Below are 11870 nucleotides of genomic sequence, written 5' to 3' on the forward strand. Positions count from 1 at the left end.
GCTGCCCCTAATCCTTTAATACTGTCAGAAAAATGATAAAGAAAACAGAAGGCTTCTTAAAGATATCTTCTCAAGCAGACATAAGACAAGAGCCAAAGCAAAGTCCTGACTTATTTGACCAACATATTGGATTAACTACTTTTAGATTTATGATTTATTAAATACATAGACAGTGGTAGGAAGGAGGCCTAAAGGTACCAACTCAGTATACACATGGTCCTATATACTAAAAAGAATATCAAAACAAAAAGAGGGCAGATAATTCTATCACAAACTATGAGACACACCATTGTTGAGAAACCAACTTGAGAGTTCAGCTGATCAGTTTATAAGCCTGACTTCTGTGGCATGTGATATGACCTTATGAAAGTCTTTATAGATCTTGCTTCATCTTGTATTCTAAGAGACATTCAACCTAGACTAAGCTATAGGCAAAAGTGTTTTCTTGTGTGACTCATACAAGATACTCAGAATTAAATGAGGTTGGTAAGAAAAATATTCAGCCTGAGACACTTCATTATCTCATCCCAACAAGATAAATACTTATATTCTTGAAGTAAACACATTGAGAGTTTTATGTGTTTTGAAAATTGATTCAGGAGTTGCTCCATTAAAAATTATAGACATCAAGAAAGAAAGGGCATGGAGTTGTTTGGGTAGGGAGTTGAGGTAGAACTGGAAATAGAGGAGAGAAAACTGTGGTCAGGATATATTGTATGAATTTTTTTCAATAAAAGAAAAGGAAGAAATCACAAATAAAAATTATAGACATGGAAATAATATTAGCAAACAACAGTTCCAGCTAGAAATGTGCATTATAGGTATGATTGCCGTCTCCATCCCATTCTATCTAGACAGACTCCTGGGATATATGGTTCTTAGTACTCAAAATCAGGCAAGCTTCTGGGAAACTGGAATATTGTTCACCCAAATATTATGATAAATTTATTCACTCTTAACCATTTTAGCACGGTCCTCCAAACTAACCTTTGCTAGCACAATCACTTTAAGATTGTGTTTTGAGTTGTTTGTTTGTTTTGAGACAAAATCTTCACTGTGTAGTCCTAGAAATTACCATGTAGATCAGGTAGGCCTTGAACTTATAGAAATCTACCTGTCTCTGCCTCCTGAGTGCTAAACTAAAGGCATAAACCACCACAACTGACAAATTTGTACCATGAAAAATTATAATACTGAACTAAATATTGATACAAATTTGTTTCAGGTAAAGTAAGTTCACTTTTCACATAGATTATCACTTTGAAATTCAATCTTATAAAATATACTTTTGTTGCAACTTAAAGATGATTTTAAATTTGATTAGCCTAAAATTATACATTCAACAATCAGAAGGTCCAGCTTTTAAGTAAGTCCTAACCACATTTTTAAAGATTTTATTTGAAATTGTGTGTATACATGTGCACACATGTGCGTGACTGCATGCATTCACACATATATGAATATAGTGCCTTTGGAGGCCGGAAGAGTGTGTCAGATCCCTTGCACTCAGAATTATAGGTGGTTGTGAGCTGCCTGACATGGCTGCTGGAAACTAAACTCAGGTCCTCTACAAAAATGGTACATTTCTCTATCCCCACAGGCCTGTGTTCTTAATCATTCGGATACATTTAAAAAAAAAACACCACTATGTGTTATTTTCCTAACTTTAAGTATATTTTTGAGATTATAATGTGATTACATCATTTCCCCCTTCCCTTTCCTTCTTCCAACCCCTATCATGTACCAACCCCCTTACTCTCCTTCAAATTCATGGCCTCTTTTTCTTCCATTGTTCTTATGCACACACACACACACACACACACACACACACACACACACACACACGGTAACTAGATTAGATCCCTTAGATCCCTCCTTAGGACACACAGGTCTACTTGGCCAATAGCAGAGGTAAGCTCTTAAATCAGAGCCAAGATTGCTGCATATGTCACCTAGGCACAGCAAGAAGTATTATAAATTGCATACTTCCTATCTTGATCAAAGCCCTCCTTAGCAATATAATTTTTGTTATTATTCTAAAGACTTTACAATAAATGTTATGCAAACAAACAAAAGTATCTGACAACAGCATAAGGCTAAAGATACTATATCAATGTTTTGAAATTCAGTGTTCTGTTGTTTTATATAGAGGTTAATCCTTTTTGTAAGTTAGTATTGTTATTGTTTTCTTTGACAGATGCTAACCTGTGGATAACTAACTGTATTAATGAGATGGTTACTATTTATTTTTGAAACAGAGTTCCACTATATTGTCCTAGCTGGCCTGAAGCTCTCTAAATATAGATCAGGTTAGTCTTGACCTCACAGAGATCCATCTGCCTTTGCCTCTTGAGTGCTGGGGTTAAAGGACTGTGTAATATAATGTTTTATTAATTCTTTGAGAATTTCACAGAATATATTTTGATCGTATTTACCTCTTTCTCCTCCCCACAGCTCCTCATCTATCTGCTCCTGATTTCTCACACTCTTCTTAAGAAAATTAAGTCCAATTTGTGCACCTATTCACAGGTGTAGGCCCATCTCCTGGAGTTTAGTCTACCTAATAGGGGCCATTCCCTCAAAGAGAACATACTCTCCCTTCCCCAGAGGCCAGTAACTATCAATAGCCCTTCAGCTGTGAGAGGAGGCTCCCTTCCCTCCCCATGCTAAAATGTTGACTGCCTTGATCTTGTACAGGTCTTGTGCAGACCACCTTAGCCGCTGTGAGTTCCCGAGCACAATGAAGACACTATTTCACTCCAGTCCTGCCCTCCTCTGGCTTTTAAAATCTTTCTGTCTCATTTGTGCCAAAACACTGGAGAAAAGCAACTCAATGGCAAAAACATCTATTTTTACTTGTGTTTTCAGTGGCTTTATTCCATTGTCAGATGGCTCCATTTCTTTTAGACTTGAGGCGATGATGAGAATATGTAGTCCTTATGGATGACTGGAGGTGGAGAGAACAAAGAGCCAGATGTACCTAGTAACATGCTCCTCGGGAGCAGGAGTTGGGGCTCTGAGTAGAGAGGAAGACTGTACTATCACAGTTAGTGAAACCACAGTTGCAGCCATGGCTGGGAGGCCCATGCTTTACTGCTTCAATGCCAGGGGCAGAATGGAGTGCGTAAGGTGACTCCTGGCTACCGCAGGGGTGGAGTTTGAATAGAAGTGTCTGGAAACTTCAGAAGATTTGAAAGAGTTAATTAAAGATGGGTGTTTGATGTTTTAGCAACTGCCCATGGTGGAGACTGATGGGATGATAATGGTACAGAGCAGAGCAATTCTTAACTACATTGCCACCAAATAAATACAACCTCTATGGGACGGATGCAAAGGAGAGAGCCCTGGTTGAGGGTATTTTAGATCTTACTGAAATGACCATTCAGCTGGCACTATGTCCACCAGATGAAAAAGAAGCCAACATTTCCTTGGCAAAAGACAGGACCAAAACACGGTACTTGCATGCCTATGAAAAAGTCTTGAAGAGCCACGGACCTTGTTGGCAACAGGCTGACCAGGGTAGACATTTACCTGCTGGAACTTCTTCTCTATATTGTAGAGCTTGACTCCAACCTTCTGACCCCTTTCTCCATGCTGAAGGCCCTGAAGAGCAGAATCAGCAGCCTGTCCAGTGGGAAGAAGATCCTACACCCTGGCAGCCAGAGAAAGCCTCGCTATGATGAGAAAATAATTGAAAAAGCAAAGAAGGCTTTCAAGATTAAGTAAAGCTGAATTGGCGGAGGCCATAGATACCAGTCTTTGATGTTTTGCAAAAACGAGAAGCAAGTGTGGGTCCTGGCTGTTGTGAGATAATAAGGATGAACAAATGGTGTGTGTATCTCATGTGATCAATTACTGCACTGGGATTGTGTGCATCACATTTGAAGAGGTCAGCAAACAATCATCACTACAAATAAAAACAAAACTTGTAAAAACAAAGGAAAAAACTAAATAAAAGAAACACTAGCTAAAGAAAAGGAGTAACTAACATCAGTGTAGAATAAACCAATTTTTTTAAAGTAAAATTAATTTTCAAGTGGAAAAAAATGAAAAGAAAAATGGGGATTTTTTTTAAAAGACTGCAAGTTTGGTGGACAGGCAGTAGGTAGCTAGTGAAACAAATTTTAAAAAAAGAAAAAATAATGAAGAAAAGAGAAGACAAAATTTAAAATAATGAGAGCAAATCTAGAGAGCTGGCTCAGAGGCAATACCCACTGTTGCTCTTGCAGAAGACCCAGGATAGGGCCCAGCATCTACATGACACCTCATGACTATCTGTAACCCCAGCTCCAAAGAACCTGATGTTCTCTGACCTCTGTGGTCACTGGACACCCATGATACACATACATACCTGTAGGCAAAACACCTCAACACATAAAATAACAATTTAAAATATTTTAATAGTAACAATAAAAGAGAGGGAAAATACATATTCAAACAAAATAACAATAACAGAAAATATCTTTGAAATATTTTTCTATCTTCAACCAGGTGCGGTGACACACGACTTTAATCCCAGCACTTGGAAGGCAGAGCTAGGTTGATCTCTGTGAGTTTGAGGCCAGCCTGGTCTACATAGTGAATTCTAGGATAGTCAGAGATACAGAATAGTGATGCCCTGTCTCAAATAATGCAGAACAATATTCTGTCCTTGCCACTGGAATCCCATGACTTCATCCTTTCCATGCAACATTACATATCCAGGCCCAGTCCTGTCCTGCACATCTTCTGTTGAGGTCTAGCCTGGAGGGTCTTCCTAATCCTACTCTCTGCATACCCTCCCTCTTCCTCAGATCTAGCCTGGGCTCCACACCATTGTCCTGGTGTACTCTGGTGAGCTCCACTTACACTGTCATCAGCCTCCAGCTCAGGCCAGGATGCACATCGTGCACACAAGTCCAGCCCCTCCCCCAGCTGTGGGAGGCACAGAGGCCCTTATGCTCACAGATAAGCACCGAGGAACCAGAAATGCTAAACACACAGGGTTGTCCCTTCAAAGAGAGGGCAACACGAACTGTTTCCCACCCAGGAGCCTGGGAACCAACGTAGTTAACAGCCTGGTGACCTTTGAGCTATCTGTGTATCAAAGACCATACCAGAGCCTCAACCAGACCCTTATCATGAGCTTGTCAATCTTTAGAGCCCATGTTTAGGGAAGATGCCACATGTATTTTACAAAGAGTTTTGATGTAGTCATGTCTTAAGCTTTATTGTGCTCAGGGGATTAAGTTTATCACCAGGAATTTTTTTCACCAAATTGTGCTGTGCTTAAAGTGTGCCTAAAGTAAATGACACAGGGTCAGACAAAAAAAATACTTCTCTAACTAGGTCATACTTCCTAATGGTACAAACATTTATGAACTTATAAATGGACCCTCCATCACCCCAATTTAAAGAAACTTTCTCTTATTGTTATTCATGGATGTTTTTATCTTTCTACATTCACATGAGCAATATGGCTAGACCCTATAGTAATCACTTCATTGCTTTTTGTAATCTTCCCAATTCTCTGATGCTAACCCTGTGTGCCTCAGTAATTCTGTTCCTCTAGAAAATCTTGACTAATGCATAGTGCAGGATCTGGGAGGAGCTGGGGAGAGAATGGACTATGATAAAAATATATTATGTGAAATTATTGAAGAATAAATAAAAACATTAAAATTTATTTATATGCATACAAATTGTGTATATGTATATAGTTTTATTTGGGGAAAAATTTAGCTATGCCATCAACTTTAGAAAAATATCTTAGTTTCTTGTATGGAGTTGGTATTGTATAAAAGTTAATGGCCATTTTTGTTTAGAAATGTTAAGCTTATTTTTTCTATTTATAAATGAATAATACACTGGAATAAATATACAATGTATTATCTACTTTGTTTTCATTATAAGAACTAATAAGTATTCTCCAAATGATCCTATAAGGTGATATCTGTATGTTTATTCCAGCACTATTCACAATAACTAAGATAATGGCATCAATCTAGGTGTTTGGACAAATGGATAAAGAGAAATGTGATCATGTCTGGATGGATGAGTAAAGAAAAATATGATCATATAGATATAATATAGATACATTATCTGTAAAAGAATGAAACTGGAAAACATTAAGTTTTTTTAAACAAATCAGAAACAAGAAGACAAATATCCTACTGTAGAATGGCCCTCAGTAGAGATTAGGAAGGTAGGCAGATGGTTGATAAACACCAGATTTGATAAGTGTGCATTATGTGAATGTGTCAAATATCACATAGAACCCCTATTAATATATAATATTAATATGTGTTGAAATTAGAAAAATCACCTACCTGTTCATAACTTGTGCCTGTTTGCAAATTCCAATGGCTGTTTTACACACGGGCAGATATGGCAGGGGAAAACCTAGAAAAGGAATTCATTACCTAAAAGTAGTCAGGACCTTTTCACTCTGCCCAACCTCATGATTAAACATTCAGTTTAAGTGTATGCACCCTATTGGGTCACAAACCAAACTGCTTGTATTGAGTGTATGTTCCACTGATATGCCATGGTCATCCTCAAGATTTGATTTTTCTACTTTAAGATTTTACCTTGGATCTAGAAGAAATGGGTCAGTGGTTAAGACTTTTGTTGCCCTTATATAGAACCATAGTGCAGTTCCCAGCATCCATGTCAGATATCTTGCAACTGTGTTTAACTCCATATCCAGGGAAGCCATTATCCTCTTCTGGCCTCAGAGTGCACTGCACTCATGTACACACACACACACACACACACACACACACACACTATATATATATATACATATATACATATATATAATTTTTTATCTATTATACATGGGAAATAGAAAAATACAAGGTCTCCTAAGTAAATTGGGAATGTGGGGATCATGGGAGAGGGCAGAAGGGGAGGGGTAGGAAGGGAGGGGAGTGGAGAAAAATATATAGCTCAATAAAAGCAATAAAAAATATATCTATGGTCCTTCTTTCTTTTGAACAGTTTTTTGCTATAAAGGCAGTGCCAATGTCTGGTCTTATGTTTAGAACATTTCAAATATGTAACATAATTTAAGACTCATCAGATACTATCATATACATTTGTCAATCAGATGGAGATGTGCTGTAGGACGGTGGTTTTACCATGTAAAGATTTGTTTCTTGTACTTGCTTAATAAAATGCTGATTGGTCAGTAGCCAGGCAGGAAGTATAGGTGGGGCAGCCAGGCAGGAAGCAGAGTCAGGACAATGAGAATAGGACAATTCTGGGAAGAGGAAAAAGTCAGTCTGCAGTTGTCACCCAGATGCAGAGGATGCAGATGACTATGACTCGCTGATGAGAGGTATCAAACCACCTGGCTAACATAGACACAAATAATGGGTTAAGATGTAGGATGTGAGAATTAGTTAATAAGAAGCCTGAGCTACTAGGCCAACCAGTCTATAATTAATGTAGACCTCTGTGTGTTTCTTTGGGACTAAATGGCTGCGTGATCAGGCAGGACAGAAACCTCTGTCCACAAGTGGTGCCCAATGTGTGGACAAATGCATCCACAGAAAACTTGAGAGAGCTTGGGAAGTAATTCTAGACACAAAATAACAGCGTTAAGCATGGCTTCTTGGTAGCAGCAATTTCTCAGGTTTGCTCTGTTTGCTAGAGGCAAGTACATCTCATTTAAGAGAGACTTCCTGACTCAGCATTAGAAGCAAAAACCTTGCAGCTCTTTTAAGAAGCCTTACCACCATACACTTAAATGGTGTTTATAACTAGATGATAGCATGCTTCTTGGTGGTGGCAGGGACCTTGAAACTCCATAGAGTGTGGCAATAAATATGGCTCTGGTCAATACCTCTGCCATGAGGCTATACTCTCAGAAAGCTAAGAAATAAGTTGAATTCAGCCATCAAAACCACGGCTTTATTCCTAGCCATATCGCCCTTAGGAAATTAAAGACTCATGTGGTCAGAAAAAGAGAGATATACAGTAAAAATAGATTCAAAGATGAAGAAAACCTCTAAATGGTTTACAGTGTGTTTAAAAATATACGTGGACTTGGGAGAGAAAAGAAAAAGGATAAAGTCCTTAAAATGAAAAAGAAAGAAAGAGAGTAGTTGGGTGTGGTGGCACACTACTTAATCCCAACAGCTGGGAGGCAGAAGCAGGCAGATCTCTGTGAGTTCAAGGTGTGGTGGCACACACCTTTAATCCCAGCACTTGGGAGGCAGAGGCAGGCAGATCTCTGTGAGTTCAAGGACAGCCTGGTCTACAGAGTGAGTTCCAGAAAAGCCAAAGATAAACAGAGAAACCCTGTCTCAAAAAGCCAAAAATTAAAAATAAAAACAAAAGAAATTGAGTTTAAAATAAAGTCACATAAAGATGGAATATACAGAGAGAGTCTGGATACTGTATGTTATTGTGTTGTCTTTGAATTGTTTGAATGCTGAGGAAGAAGCAACAGCTGCTAAAAGACATTTGATTACAAATGCTTCTGGATTAATCCAACATATGTATTTTGAAAATGCCTTCACTTCAAAATTTAAGTCAAAAGATATGTTTCTTTGGAGAAGAGGTTTTGCTTTTGTTTCCACAGGAAATGAGAGGCTGTGGATTCATTCCGGGTTAAGAAAAATCAGGGTTAACCAAGGAAGTCCCCCTGAAGAATCTCCAATAGGAGAAGTTGGTCCAGATGATCCAAGATTTCAGAGGACCTCTGTTGGAGTTCCCTCTGAGTTCTGCATTCAGAACAGTTTGAAGACTTCTGACTGAGATGATCAAGCCTCACAGAATATTCCATTCAGTACTTGACCATAATTCAAAATTTTCTTTAGGTCTCCATAAGATTATTAGCACCCCCAATAATCAGGAAGTATCCTGGAAAACTATGCCCATGTTCCCAAAAAATGGATTATGGATGTTTGCCTTTGTTTAGAATGTTGGTTACAAGTTGTTATGGATAATGGTCAGGAGAAAAGCTAAACAAAGGATATTAGATTCAGAGTTCTTCTTGTTTTTTAAAGGGGGGGAAGAACTGCTGTGGGACAATGGTCTTTTATCCTGTTACTTGTATTATTTTTAATAAATGCTGATTGTCCCCTAGCCAGGCAGAAAATATAGGCCTGGTGACCAGGCAGAAAGTAGAGGTGAGGCAAGCAGAACAGAAGAATTCCAGGAAGAGAAAAGATTCAGTCTGCAGCCGTCACCCAGACACAGAGGAAGCAAGATGTGACTGCCTCGCCAAAAAAGGTACCAAGCCACGTGGCTAACACAGACAAGAATTATGGGCTAATATAAATTATAAGCGTTAATAAGAAGCCTGAGTTACTAGGCCAATCAGTTTATAATTAATGTAGACCTCTGTTTGTTTCTTTGGGAATGAATGACTGAGGGACCTGGTGAGATAGAAACCCTAGTCCACAGAGATGGCAGCAACATATCATTACATGTTAGCTGCAGAAGTCGGCGTAGAAGCCAATAGTATCTTCAAGAGGCAGGGAGGATGGGGTGTGGCTCAACATAAAGCATTTGCTGAGCATATTTGAGGCCATGGGTTCCATCTCCAGCACCACAAAACCTAAGAGTAGGCTGTGAATAGCTACCCCATTTCCATAAATGGCTAGGTCTTGTACCTTTGCATATGTGTCCCCACCCCCCTTTCTCACTTGGCGTTGTTCTGTTAGTCTAACATTTGTCAGACTTTCAGGCTTTGTGTTCTGGAATGACTGCATCTTGGTTTGGGGGCCCGGTTTTGAATTGCAGATCAATTACTGTATCTTGTGCAATGCTAAATGTAGTATATAATGTGGTCATGTATAACAAGTTCTGCGTCCAGTACCCCAGGAAGCACTATAGGCTATTGGCCACATGGTATTGTCACCACTTAATCTGTATACTTGTTAGTCACTGACACTGGGAGCTTGAATGGCTCATTGAGAATGACTGATACAACTGGAAAGGTAGTTCATGCAGTCTGTAGAATCATTTTCTTAAGTTTGTTTGTCTCTGTTATCACTAGAAAAACATCCTCTCAAACCCTGAGAGACAATTCCTTTTACTAACCAGTCTTTCATTTCTGACAATGCTTAGCCAGCCAAACAGACATTTGGGGCTGTGGCTGCTGCTGCTGCTGCTGCTGCTGCTGCTGCCGCTGCTGCTGCTGCTGCTGCTGCTGCTACTGCAAACCAGATGCTGGATTGAACCAGACAAAATGAACTTGAGACATGAAAAATGCCAAATTGACCATCTATTCACTTCTTCCATGAAGAAGTCATGTATAACCTTCTCCCTTATTACCAACCCCTTGCTCTGTTTTATAACTCATTTTTATTAAATTTATTTGTTTTACATCTCAACCGCACCTTCCTCTTCTCCCATTTCCTCCCCTATCTCCCTCCATCCACTCCTCCTCTATTTCTATTCAGAAAAGGGCAGGCCTCCCATGGATATCAACAAAACATGGCATATCAAGTTGCAATAAGACTAAGTACCTCTCTTTGATTTAAGGCTAGGCAAGGCGACCCAGTATGAGGAATAGGGTCCCAAAAGCCAGCCAAAGCATTAGGGACAGTCCCTGCTTCCACTGTTAGGAGTCTTACAGTAGAACAAGCTACACGACTGTCACATATAAGTAGAGGGTCTACCTCAGTCCTGTGCAGATTCCCTGGTTGTCAGTTCAGACTCTGTGAGCTCCTAGGACCCCAGATTAGTTGTTTCTGTGCGTTTTCTTGTGATATACTTGACCCCCTCTGGCTTCTACAATCCTTCCTCCCTCTATTAAGCTCGGCCTAATGTTTGGCTATGGGTCTCTGCATCTGTTTCCACCAGTTGCTGGATGAAGGCTCTCTGATGACAACTGGGTAGTCACTAATCTATGAGTATAGCAGACTATTGTTTGGCATCATTACACTGACATTTTTTTCTCCAATTGTGTTTGGTTCTATCCATCCAGTCTCTGGGTCCCAGTAATTCAGGCAGTGTAGGGGATGGACTTACTTTTGTGGCATGGGTCTCAAGCTGTGCCAGTCATTGGTTGGCCACTCCCACAATCTCTGCACCACCTTTACCCCAGCACATCCCATTGGTAGTATAGAGTGTAGGCCAAAGGTTGTGTGACTGGTTTGGTGTCCCAGTCCCTCCACTGGAAGTCTTGCCTGGTCACAGGAGATGGCCAGTTCAGGCTATGTATCCACTATTTCTAGAAGTCTTAGCGGGGGTCATCCTTGTAAATTTCTGGGTGTTTCCTTCCAACCCCTAGCTCTTAAAAGGACTTCCATTCTTTGTTCAGACTAGAAGCTGATCTGTGAGCCAATACTCCTAGTTTCTCCTTATTCTCTGTACAAGAATAGCATTCTCTTCAGTGTGACTCTCAATTCTGTTATTGAGTCCATTATTCTGTGAGGAAGACAGAACACAGTTGGAATTAGAAATTACTACCTCTGCTAGCGCTTTCTCGTGGACTGAGATATGCCTCCCTGTTATCTTCCATTTCTTGGCTTTCCTAACCTGTTTTACTGATGTCATGTGACTGGGCTGGAGGAGCAAGGCAGGCTCTCTGTGGTGCACTTATCCATCTAGTGCTATTATAATTGTGAATTCCCCCCATATGAAATATCATCGAGAAGCAAGAGAAGTGTTAACATGTACTTAACACATCTCTTCCTGTAATTCATTTAGCAGCACTCGAACATTCATTGGCCCCAGATGACCTACGCCAAAATGATATCATTCCCTTGTATGATCTGAGTCAGTTCCAAATCTAGTTAAAGCCATTTTCCCAACGTGCACATGGGTTTAGCTCAACACCACATTAACTTGTTTCTCAGTTTCCAGAAGAGCTGAGAAGGTTTTGTTGATGTTGTTGTTGCTGTTGTTGTTGCTGTTAGATTTATTTGTTC

The 11870-nt window shown here is 39.7% G+C and overlaps 1 pseudogene; it reads left to right on the forward strand.

Moving 5' to 3' along the window:
- Positions 1 to 2846: 2846 nt before the first annotated feature.
- On the forward strand, positions 2847 to 3970 carry LOC119805181 (annotated as a pseudogene).
- Positions 3971 to 11870: the final 7900 nt, after the last annotated feature.

Source organism: Arvicola amphibius, chromosome X (assembly GCF_903992535.2).
Source record: "Arvicola amphibius chromosome X, mArvAmp1.2, whole genome shotgun sequence".
Lineage (NCBI taxonomy): Eukaryota > Metazoa > Chordata > Mammalia > Rodentia > Cricetidae > Arvicola > Arvicola amphibius.